Here is a 12365-nt window from a genome sequence, read left to right on the forward strand (position 1 = left end):
AAGCATGTAAAGCTAATGTGCAATCTAAAGTATGAATGCAGGAATTAGATCAAATGGAACGCGGAAAAGTAGCCAAAGATGATCTGACTAATGCTAGTCAGTGCATTTGAGGAATAACTGGTTGAAAAGAACTGGTAGATTCTTTTTCTGCCTTTGCACATTTGGCTGACGTCAATCATAAAGAAGTCTTGATTGAAGAAAAAAGGAGGAGAAGATGAACCAAGGCCTTCCTCTTCTCGCCATCCGAAGAAATGGGTAACTAGAAGAACACTTGAATAACCAAAGCTTGTTGAAAATATGACCCCAAATTAAGAGATGGAAGATGCGCCACAAACAAAGAAGACCTAAGGAAAGAAGAAAGGCAAGTAGCCATGCTACAAATTGCAGTCTGACATAGAATCTGCAATCGATCTCAAATGAGTTCTAGAAGAACGAATCCTAGGAAGTAAATTGAGTTCACCATAGATGAAATACTTGGAATTGCCAAACGTGAATTCCATGATGTAATTATTAATGTAATCAAAAGAAAAAAACAATATATTGGTGATGATGCTGAAGAAATAGTGCATGTTTTTTTGCAAGCTCTTCGAGTCTTTGTGTAGGATGAAGAGAAGCTGACTGCACAAGGAATTCAGCTTGAAGCAGTTAAAGAGTTAATTGCAAGCAATTGAAGCTAAAGATAAAGAAAGTATGGATGTAAAAATTAAAGAAGTAAAGGCTGAAAATGTAATGGTCGGCTGGTCCAAACCAGTTGGGCAGCCCACCTCTCAAAAAAAGGTCGTCTAGAGCACATGCATGATGAGGAAGAAGCTCGATTCATTCCAAACAGTCACTACTCCTGTACACATTGGGCAAGAGTAACAACAGAGACATTCATCAAAATTGGAGAAAAAGAAACACCATGTATTGCACTCTTAGACCATGGTTATGAGATAAAAGTCATGGCAAGGAGTCTCTATGAAAGTGGTGGATGGCCTATAGATGTTGATCCATGTTGGCGAATGAGAGCTGCAAACAACTCTTCTGGAGAGTTATATGCAATATGTCCTAATGTGCAGGTAACTATTGGAGACACAAAAGACAATTTTTACTTTTTTGTTCAAGACTCTTGTAGTTACCCTATCATTCTTGGGCAACCTTACATTTCTAAAGCCCGCTTGGAAACAAAAGCTCTTGATGATGGTTCATCCTATGCTCGAATTCGAAGCAAGGATAATGAACAACCTATCCAATTTCTTACTGTGTGTATTAACCATCATCGAAATAGAGATTGACTGCGTGATTATCTTGTGCCTCTTAATGGCCGAGAATTCAAGGGTTTGCAGGCTGCACTGCTATAAAAGGAAGCTATGGCAGTGCATCATGTAAAAATATTGAACCTCCTTATGCTACACAAACTCTGTCTCTCGCAAATCTGTATGTATGTACAGCCAATAGTATGGGCTGTTATATGTCTCTTCTAGCCGTGACTAAAGCTAAAAGAAAATATTTATGTCATGTAAAAAAGGTGCTGAAAACTTATGACATGATGATTGAAAATAAATATATTTTGAGCATTTTTTTGGGACTAATTACTACTAATACATTGGTTGAAATATATGTAGCTGCTCATACAAAAAAGTAGGCTCAAAATTAGTTTGTAGAAGTATGTACATTAGTTTTTTATCAAACAATTCAAGAATTTGTTGAGTAGGAAGACATTGGTTTACTCAACAAGGTTGAAGCACAAGTGGAGACAAAATACAAGACGGTGGATAAGAAAGTCAAGCATATGGTAGTCCCACTGCCTCCTGAAAGTGAAGGACTGACTGATAGGGTAGCAAATCAGCCAAGTCTTCGCGATCCTTCCAACATTGGTCACAAGTTCACATCTGAAAGTATAAAAGAGCTCAAAATAGGTGAAAATTCTTTCCTTTTGCCAGCTGAAAAATACTCTTTTATGCAAATGCTAATGAAACATGGAAAAGCTATTGCATTTCAGCCAAGTGAAACAGGCTATGTGGATCCAAATATTGTGGCTTCTAGGCAATCAACAAAGAGATGAGTGATTCCACACTTAGCGCATCTCAAGTCAGCCTTATCTCTATTTGCTTGCTCCCTCTCGGGGTAGTGTGAAGAAATGTGTCCTGAGTGACCACAAGTCCATGATTGGCTCTTGGGTCTATGTTCCTAGCCCTCTGCCTCTACCTCTTCCTAACGCCATCACTAGTACTAGTCGATAGTCCATAAATATTGCGTTGCCTTCCTCATCGTACGACACGCATGGGTTTACATAAGGCTCATCCGCTAGGCTCGTCCATAGAGTGGACTGGAGCATTACTCGGTGGGTGGGTCATGTAGGGTCCAGGTGGTCTAGGGATACCTGTAGGGTTTATTTCCATCCTTGGGATGGATGGCTTGGCATCATTAGGTGCCACAAGAGCCAATGGGGCTCCCCTTCTAAAGAAGTTTGGTGTCTTGTTCGCAAGGTAGGGTTGACTGTAAGGTTGCAGGTATGGGGGCCTCCAAGGTAATAAAAAATGCATGGTGTCATAGCTGAACCTACCACAATTAGTGTAAGGTTGTGACCTAGGGTCCTGACACTCAGCTGGCAAATGGTTTCCGCCACATGCACACATTGGACGTATGGGTGCTTTGGCCGTCTCATCTCCTGTAGTTGGCTATGTCCATCCTAATCTCTGCTAGCTCTTGTCCTGGATCAAAGCCCTTCCTTTTGTCTTGCACGCTTGGGTCTGCTCTGTAACTCAGCATTGAGACCTTCTCAAAACTCCCGGCATTGGATTCTTCTTGATTCGAGCCTCTGGAGCCTCTTTCCTTGAGCTGATTGTCCACTCTAATGCGGTGTTCTAGTCGAGTTTGAGCATCGTATTTGTTCACTAACTACTGGGCGGCCTCAAGAAAATTTCCTAGGTCAAGTTCTTTGTTGCTTCTACGGCCTGAGATGCCCTCTTCCATATCCAAGGCTTCTTGTTCTACCAAGTTGTTGATCAAGTTGATAAGGTGGCCGTGTAGATCAACTTCCACAATAGTGCTTGTCCTTGTTGCGTCCAGCTTTTCAATTGTGTTCCTCACTTGGTTCTACTTTTGGGGATTCAATTACCCTTCTATGTTCTTGGGTCTCCTCCTACTGGTGGGTTCCTTCAGGGTTTTATGTGTGAGTGAATTCCTTGTTAATTGCAACCGATCCTCAACTTACCCTCACTCTGTGCATGTGTGTGTGGGTGTATTCTTTTTTGTGCACTATGCGCAACCATGCTCTTTGCTTTCCTTAAATGTGTTTTGGGTGATGGAAATCAGAGTGAGTGAGAAAACAAAGTGTGCATAGCTCTAGCACTTGTGTCCATGGGTCGTCGGCTAGATAGGGTTGTGTGTTAGGTTTCTAGTTGTCCTCACCGACTTCTAGGGTTTTTCACCGCGCTATTCTATTGAGCTCATTTAGGGTCAATTTGGGGTCTTATAACCAACCCATAGCACTAGACACGATTCCAGATTATTTGGCCACAATTTCTAGGTCTATAACTACATGTGAGGCATTCGATGGGTTCTTCTGGTGCGGATCACGCTTCTCGTTGGTCGAAGGTAGTTAAATTTCTAGATTTTCTTTCTTAGGCTGTGTTCGATTTACAAGTGTACGATTTTGAAAATTGGACGCCCGATTTACTAGAGTTTGATTCTAGAAATTGGATAGGGTCGGGCGACTATCACAATCGGACAAGGTGTGTCCAATCGGGCAGCTTGAGTTGGTCTGATTGGGATATGTCCGATTCTTGGAATCGGACAGGGGTGCTTGGTCTGATTTGAATGTATACTCAATTTTGTGGTCCGATTGCCATGATCGGATGGCCGGGTGTCTGATTGAATGGGGCGGTGTGTCCAATTTCTTCTCATCCGATTCTCAGAATTAGATGGAGGTGGGTCCAATTTGGAGTTGGTTTGATTTGGAGTTGGTTTAATTTTAAAAATCAAACGGGTATGTCAAATTGGATTGGATGGGCTTGTCCGAGTCTGACTCTAGGAATCGGACCGTCCGAGTTCGATTTTGGGAATTAAACACTGTGAAAAAAGTCCAATTCCGCTGGCCGAAAACGCGTGCCGATCATGTTTTGCCACAAATCTTCACTCTAATGTTGCCATTACCTCCAAGAACCTCGAGAAATCAAGCAATGGTACAGGCCAAGGGCATCCCATGCCTGAATCTCACCGAAAGATTCGATACACTCCAATCGATTCGACATAGACTTGTGACCTGCAAGCCCTCTCTCTCTCACACACACACACACACACACACACACACAAAGCAAGGACTGCAAATGAGGCTTTCCCTAGTTACCTAGGACCTTAAACCCTTGTTGGCTAGCATCTTAGCATTCTCGATGACTCCATTTGTGACTCCGAGACATCTAAGTACTCTTTTTTTTCTATTTTTTCCCTGTTATTGCCTTGTTTAGGACTGTTTTACAGTAGTGAACCTTAAGCTTCCCACTTTGATTTCTGCCTCTTATCCTACTCTAATTGCGACAAAAATCAAAAGAAAAGCATTGAATGCATTTCTCCTACTCAACTAAGTTATAAAAACCAAAAATACTTACTTGTAGCATGGATTAAAGACCCAAAAACTCCTATCTATCTCAAGCTCCGATTCAGGGATGAAACACTTACTTCGATGCTTGATTTGAAATGCGCAAGCGCTCAAGCTTGAATCTGTTGGTGTTGACAATGGAACCAAAATGTAGAGGCAAGCTCAAGCTCAACCAATAAGATCCATAGACCGTGAGCATTTCAAGCGAGCACTAATGGCTACCTCTCACATAGCCAACGCACTATCCCTCTCTATGAGTGTAGTGAGCTTATCTTAATGCCCAATTGAGTTGCTTCCTCTCTCAAGCACTCCGATAGCTCCACGATTCGTGATGCATATTCAAGCATCCTCAAGTCTCTTCCTCCAAGCTCCATCCTCCATAGCCATGTGCGAGATGAGAGAAGAGAAGAGAAGAAGAAGAAGAAGAAGAAGAGAGGAGATGGTGGAGGGCTTCATCTCCAAGATCCCTCACCCTCACACACACTCCCTCACCCACTCACACGCCCTCCCTCAAGCACTCACAAGCAAGCAAGAGAAGAGAAGAAGAAGAGTCCACTTTGCCACAACAAAAAAATGAGCTCTCATTCACTTTTTGAACTTTCTATACAAAACCCTAAATCCCTTTTGGGTGATCATCCCCTTATCGCCCTTTTCTTACATGGCCAACTGGACCTTTTTCCCATTGTCATTCTCTCTTCCTAGCTTAGTCCTATCTCTCATTCATGGTTATAAATTGCACAGGAGGGAGCCTGGCGCTCTTTTATAGAGGTTTTGGCTGTGCCTTTATATTTAAAGGTGCGCCTTCTTGCATTTGGCTTCTTGCGGCTTCTATGGCTGTGTCTTGTACTCCTGATGGTTGTTGCCATGCTTTTAGATTTCTTTCGAGTCCACTCTCTTGTAGAGCCTTTTCCTTTTTTTCACCTTGCACTTTTCCTCTTAATGCCTCGTTTTTTGCTTCCTTTGCTTTGCACTAAACAGATATGGAGTACTTACCACCCCTTAACTATTCTCATTTTGATTCTTGTGATCATTGTCTTTATGGTAGGCAGACTAGGTCTATGCATAAGAAGTTTGGTATGTCATGCATGAGTGAGCCCTTGGCTTTGGTTCATTATGATGTTTGTGGGCCCATGCCTTGTCAGTATTTGGGAGGTGTGAAGTATTTTGTTACCTTTTTAGATGATTTTTCATGTAAGGTATGGGCTTATGCCATAAAGCTGAAGTTCGATGTCTTGGCAATTTTTCAAAGATGGTTTGCTTTGGCAGAAAATGAGTTTGGGTATAGGCTAAAATGCCTAAGGACAGATAATGAGGGTGAATATGTATCACATGCTTTTGAGCAGTTATGTGATGAGAGGGGTATTAAGCATTAGTTGACCGCCCCTTATGCCCCTCCCTAGAATGGTCTGGTTGAGCGGATGAATAGGACCATCCAAGAGAGTGTTCATAGTATGCTTAGCCATGTAGGCCTACCCAAACGATTTTGGACTGAGGTAGTTATGACTGTCGTGAATATCATTAATAGATTGCCTTGTAGTGGCATTGATTTTCAGGTTGCAGAGGAGGTATGGACAGGAAAGTCTCCCTCTTATGCACATTTACGTGTCTTTGGATGTGAGACATTCTACTAGGTGCCCAAGGAAAAGCATAACAAGATGGATCCTAAGAGTGTTAAATGCACATTCCTTGGTTATGGAGATGTAGAAGAGATTGGTTACCGTTTATGGGATCCATAGGATCCACAGCCATGACGTAGTCTTCCATGAAGACAAGATGCATAGGCAGTCTAAGAGAATTGTGGAGATATGTAGGGTTATATTTCAAGAGGAGCCATGGGCTCCCATACAGCCAGCTCGACAGCTTGTAGTAGCAGCAAATGCTCATGGCCAGGTGTTGGATAGAATATTGGGCACACAATAGAGCCTACACTACGCCGTTCTACTAGAGATAGATGCCCACTTGATAGATTTGAGCCCTCCATGCAATATGTGTTGGTTACAGATGCAGGAGAGTCTCTCACCTATGATGAGGCTATGTGCAGGGGTGATAGTCACTCGTGAGAGAGGGCTATGCAGTGTGAGATAGAATCATTGCATATGAATATGACTTGGGATTTTGTTTCCTTGCTTGTTGGCAAGAAGTCTTTGCCATGCAAGTGGGTGTACAAGCTAAAAAGTACCCCTAGACACCCCAAGCCGACATACAAGGCTAGATTGGTAGCAAAGGGTTTTAAGCGTAGGAGCATGGTGTTGACTTTGATGAGGTCTTCTCTCCTATGGTTAAGATGACCACCATGTGCTTAGTCTTGGCTTTGGTTGCATAGCTTGACTTGGACTACATTCATAAAGTCCTTGAGCACTTTTGCATGTAGGACGTGAAGCCTATTGGCTAACCATTGCCTTCTTATGTGAAGGTATCACAGGCGGATTGTTCACAAACAGATGAGTAGAGGGATGAGATGGCCAAGATTCCCTATGTATCCACAGTGGGCAGTCTTATGTATGCCATGATAGCCACTCGTCCAGATATTGTCTTTGCAGTTGGTGTTGTGGCACATTATATGGCTACACCTGGCAAGAAGCATTGGGATGCCATGAAGGGTATCATGAGGTACCTGAAGGGCACTGCATATTTGTGCATATGCTATGGTAGCCAAGATACAAGAGTCATGGGGTACACTAACTTTAATTATGCAGGACATGCAGACAGTAGAAAGTCCACTTCTAGTTATGTGTTCACTTATGCTCGAGGTGCTGTTTTATGGATGTATAAGGTGTGAAAATGCATGGCCCTTTCTACTACATAGGCCAAGTATGTTGCAACCAATGAGGCTTGCAAGGAAGCCATTTGGTTGGGTCATTTGGTTCATGACCTTGGTATTGATGCTATCCCTACCATGCTTTCAGATTCTATGAGTGCTATTTAGTTAGCCAAGAATCCGGTCTTCCATGCGAAGACGAAACACATTGAGGTGAGGTATCACTTCATAAGTGGGGCCGTTGAAGACAAGTCTGTTGATCTTGTCAAGATCTCGATTGATTAGAATCCTGTAGATTTTCTCACCAAAACCCTCTCTATGGAGTGCTTTGCCTTCCTTAGGAGATTGATGGGCATGGGATGAGATGACGTCTTTTCTCGTTCTGTTGTACATGTGTACATGTTGTATTGTCTTTTTTTTTTCTTTTTCACTCCTCACTAGGGAAGATTCACCTTTAAGTGGGAGGTTGTTGGGGGTAAAGGCACCTCCACTTAGCTGCATGTGTAGTACTACACTGATAGTACCCGAACCTGCACACTGTAGGTGGCAGGCACCCATCACCGTCACTTTTTTCTTTATTCTTTTAGTGATAGAGGAATAAAGGGAAGGTTGGTCACACATTGTGACTATTGGAGTTCCTACATTGTGAGGCTCTCTCTCTCTTGCTCTTGCTCTCCCACCATAGCTCTCCTGTGCAAGCTTCAATCCTTCTCACCTTTCACCATGGAAATGTATACACCATATGCTTGATTGATGAGTACTTGGCTTCTTTACAACTTCCATGAGTTTTGTAAGCTCTAATTGTTGCAATTTGAAGGCAACAAGGAGTTCTTGCATGGCAATGAGGTCTCTATTTCTATAGTTTGATTAGGGTTCTAGGGTTCCTATTTCTCTTTTGTCTCTACTCCTCTCCTTATAGACATTGTCTATTTTGGTTACATCATTAAGTACGTTATTAATGTTGGATTAATCTAGGGTTGAGATGCTTGCCATGGCTTGGTATATTCTCTAATCTTGGATGCCTTTAGCAAATGCCTTGGTTAGAACCTTCACATTTGGTCTTTCTACGAGTGGAATTTTATTATGCAAAATTCACACCTTGGCCACGCAATCCTTCATACTCTCTTCTTCCAAACATTCTACAATCATTAGCCATACAATGAGGTTGTTCCCCATATCTAGCTTTGGCAAAGTGCATTATGAATAGGCACTACTGAGGGTAGAGAATCACCATTTTTTTGGGAATGTTAAACCATGCTCTCCCCCTCTTATCAAAGCACAATCCAAAAGCTTGTGCTTTCTTTGAGTCTATTGTGAAATCATTGGTCTCATGTACATGATCAACATGGATCATGATGACGTGATTACTTTTTGTGATCTCATAATAATAATAATACATTACTAATTCTAATATTTAATATTAATAAATATAAAATTAACATTAATTTTTTGAGAGCTCTTGTGTTGTTAAACTGTCAAGAATCTTTAATATCTTAATGGGCTCATCGTGCTATTTACAAAGCCCAGAGGGCACAATAGACATGGTCAAATGGATGATCCTAGTTACATTTGTCACTTTTCTAGCTTCTGCGTGAGTCTTTTGGGAAGTGAATTCTTCTTGGGCGAAGAACTCAACCCTAAGACTATCTCGTTGTCATGTGGCTACAGATTTAGTGAAGGAAAACCCTAGGAAAGACCATTTACACAAAAATTCAACTACATGTATATATGATAATATTTGTCCTATTTTCATGAAGTGATAAATATTGTGGACACATGGCAATGAGTCTTTGCAAGGCTTTTTAGGAATAGAACTAGTCTCTAAAATAGTTTGAGCATCCAATATTAAGTTCTAATGACTTAATGAGAACTTCGAGCAAATCTAAAGACATGCAAGGACTTATCTTGCGTGGTATAAGTCCTCCAACCCTAACAATATAAAAAAGTTGCATGTTTATAGAAAAGTAGAGTTTACAACTATTCTAGGAGTATTGCATAATTGTGCCCATATTAGCTTGTTGATAAGTCTGTTTTATTTGTTTTGAGTACCTAGATGACCCTGTTTGGAGTTCGTATAATAAAGTTATTGCCAAAACAAGTTGTAGCTAGGCCCTACATAAAAATAAAAGAAAAAAGCAAGGCAAGGGAGACAAAATAAAGCTTTTATGTTTAAATAAGGGTAGAGAGAGTATATATGAAGCATAGATGCAAGAGATAAACCATGGGGTATCATTTGAAGCTAATGTATAATGGATATTGGGTTATGAAATTATAGTTCAGGGTTCATGATAAAACATGTCCCTCAATCAATAAAAACTATAAATACAGATTGTATGTGTCTTCATTTTTATATTTTCTTTCTTCTTTTTTCTCTTGTAGCCAAAGACGATGTCTTCTTGACAATGCTGACAAAATTCCTTAACATCTTTTGTGAACAATGATACCATATATGCAACAATAAATAACATGTATGTAGCAATAGGAAGTGTTATTTGCAACCTATATGAAGAAATAAGAAGTACAAGAGTTGGCTTCTCTAAGAATGCATAGAGCATAGAGCAAACTGTAAAGCTAGAGGGGGTGGAGCTATTTCAATTGCATTGAAGGGCAGATAAACATGGATGCAAGAGAGAGGGATAGAATGCTTATATATATATGATGATGGGGTAGATGTGAGTATGCTTTGTGGACTGAAACTATTAGAGTAGATTGCAAAAATAATGCAAAAATACTTGATGCTACCTTATGATCTAGGTAGAACTACAGGCTATGATATGCTTCAAAGATTTGATAGGATAACTCTACCTTATGATTAGGGTGGAATTGTTGGCTATGATATGTTGCAAAGGTCTAATGGCTTAACTATACCATTTCATCCAAGAGGGTGTATGGATGGATACATGTTATTTAGGCTACATAAATGGTTGATACCATACAATTTGGGAGTGAAAAATGGATTGAATACATGCTTATATGGGCGATATGAATTCAGGTTTATGATCTAGGAGGATGGTATTATGCTCATGAATTACGCAACAATACTATTTGGGTTTGTGATCCTAGAGGTGATAGTATGTTTCTATGCATGATACTATGGATGATTACTATGTGGCCATTTGAACCAAGAGGATTGAGTAGTGTGGCACATGACAAAGGATGTGCAAGTTTAGAGGGGGTGGATATCATGTGGCTATAGGTTCAATGAAGGAAAACCATAGAAAGGACAATTTACATAGAATTAAACTATATGCATATGGGATAACTATCTTCATAAAGTGATAAATAATATGGACAGATGGTAAGGGGTCTTTATAGGGTTTTCTAGGAATAGAACCAATCTTTGAAATAGTTTGAGTATCCAATATTAAGTTCTAATGAATTATGAAAACTTTGGGTGGATCTAATTCATGTAATGAGTTAACTTGAGTGGTATAAGTTGTCCAAGCCTAAAAATATAAAAAAGTGACATATATAGAAGAGTAGAGTTTACAACTATTCTAGGAGAATCTCGTAATATTAGTTGCATAGACTTATTGATTAGGTGTGTTTGCTTCATTTTGAGTACATGGATGACCTTATTAGAGTTGATATGACAATGCTATGTCTGAGTTGTAGCTAGGCTCAAGGCATGCACAAAAAAAAAAGCAAAAAGTAAGATTTTATGTTTAGCAAGGGTAGAGAGAGTATATATGAAGCATATATACAAGGAAGAAACCATGGGCTGTGATTTAAAGCTAATGTATGATGGATATTTGGTTATAAAATTATGGTTCATGATTCATGATGAAATATGTTCCTAAGTCAATGAAAACTGTAAATATTGATTATACACATGTTCATCTTCATCTTTTCTCTCTTCCTTTTCTTTTGCCAAATCCTTGTAGCAAGAGTCTATACATAATTGCATATATTTATTATACTGAGTACTGGGGACTAGATTTGTGGAGTAACAATGAGGTGGTTACAAATTTCTACATTGTGATCCACTTGGGGAAATATGGACTCAAAAAAGGCCCTTTAGCTTAGGAGCTAATTATTTCTTAAGTAAGAGAATTATGACCTGCACCAATGGGAGAGGGGGTGGTGTGTACAAAAATTTATCCGCTCACTTTTCCTCCTTTCACCCACAAAGTTTGTTTTCCCAAAATTTAGTGGTTTCTCAAATTTAACATTCTAAAAATGTTGTTTGGGTTGACGGGTTTTGGAGGGAGTTTTAAAAATTTTTAATATAGCTATTCGAAATTTGTGGATCATGGCCAATTTATCATATGGATATTTGTCCCAACATAAGGGGACATGTATCTTGAAATGTGGCACAACTTGCATTGAAAAGTAGCTAACTTGTTGTTTTAAAATATTGTTTTTGACCTCTCACATGTGGGAGTTGAACCCCCTACCTCTAGCTCATGGGCCCATTGGCCTATGACTATGCTAAGGGGCCGATCTTGATTTGACATGGAAAAATAAGGATGATAATCAAAAGTTCAAATTGGATATCTTTTTCTTTTTCACAAAAAAACCACCCCTAGCTTTCACAAAACCTCTTATACCTTCATCATAGCATCTAAGCCCACTCCAAAAGGGCCTCATAAGAAATGGTTTAGGGGAGGATTACTTTTTGTAATCTCGAAAGAAATATTAAGCTCTCCATTGCAAGTCTTATTGCATACCCACAACGGTGATGCCTCACAATCACAACTTGTAGATACTCTTGTGTAGCCTTCAAATTTTCAAAATCCTTGTTGTTTGTCAGTCATTTTTAAAAGTCTCGAAGCAGCTTGCTATGCTCCTTTTAGATGGCTGAGGTGATTTTCACTTCCTAAGACAAGAAGTTAGAAAATTTCTCTGAATTAGCTTCTTACAAACCTCTAGATGTCATGATAGGAGTCCCTATGTGAAGTCCTTCAGGTGCAAGTGCATTACCATCCTCATAAACATTTTTTCATTAAGAGTTATATTGCAATGGTCACACACCTCTCCACCTTGTTCCCAATAACTTTGGCAAAGCTGTCATTAGAACCATTATTT

Source organism: Lygodium microphyllum, chromosome 8 (assembly GCF_053477565.2).
Source record: "Lygodium microphyllum isolate KBCC chromosome 8, Lygodium_microphyllum_v1.1.10, whole genome shotgun sequence".
In the NCBI taxonomy this organism is placed as follows: domain Eukaryota; kingdom Viridiplantae; phylum Streptophyta; class Polypodiopsida; order Schizaeales; family Lygodiaceae; genus Lygodium; species Lygodium microphyllum.